Here is a 1,012-nt window from a genome sequence, read left to right on the forward strand (position 1 = left end):
TTTCTCATGCATTTCAGAGGAGCCGATTCGGCGTGGGTGCGCATGGACGTCCCTTTGTGACCAGACGTCGCTGGGGAATCGTTTTTGCGTTTCTTAGACAGATTCGTTTCAGAGGCGAAAAGGCGTAAGTGCTTGGCAATGGGGTGGCCGCCAAAAGTGATTCAGGGAAATTACTCAAAATTGGCTTATTTAAATTCATTTTAAATAGCATCGATATTTCACGCAAAATGTACCATTCATTAACGTGCATTACATGAAACAAGCGAGCCAGTTAATATAAACAAACAATATTTAAACCCTTTTTTCGGAATTTTTTGGACACATCCCTAATATAAAGTCCGTAGTATAGCGGGAAACTTTATCGTTTGCTCGTGGGGGGGGGGAACGGGCCCCGGGGGTTTTTTAAATTTCTCTCTCGGAACCCCGGGGAAGGAGAGGGCCGAGGCGATTTTTGCAGGCAGGCCCCGACCGCCGCGTCCCCTCTGCCAAAACCCCAAGGTGGGAGTCGAGCAGAGCCCCGGGTGCCAGTGCCCAAGCCGGGATAGAGGGAAGGGGGTCGGAGCAGGGATTTTAAGAGGTTCGGGTGTGTTTTTTTCTGTTTGCTTTGCAAAATGTTCGTTTTTGAATGGTGTTTTTTTTTGCTTTTTTTTATGCCTCTGATAGTTGAGAAATGTTTGTGTGTTTTGTTTGGGATGCTTCTTGGGTTTGGGGTTTGTTTTTTGCTTTGATGAATATTAGGCGTTTTGGGTGGGGTGTTTTGCTTGTTTTGATGAAGTTCGAGCGTGTTGATGAGTTTTTTGTCTTTCCCTTGCATAAATGCCCGTTGCTTTGTAGACGTCCGACTGTATCCCCCGCCCCCTGGGAGTCGAGCAATTGCCCGGTGCCAGTGCCAAGCCTGGATAGATGTGCGGTCTGGCAGAGTTGATGTTTGTCTGTTTGCTTTTTGCATAATGCTTCTGAGTGTGTTGGACGTGAGTGTTTTTTTCTGTGTTCATTATACATAACATGCTCC

Source organism: Penaeus monodon, chromosome 34 (assembly GCF_015228065.2).
Source record: "Penaeus monodon isolate SGIC_2016 chromosome 34, NSTDA_Pmon_1, whole genome shotgun sequence".
NCBI lineage: Eukaryota > Metazoa > Arthropoda > Malacostraca > Decapoda > Penaeidae > Penaeus > Penaeus monodon.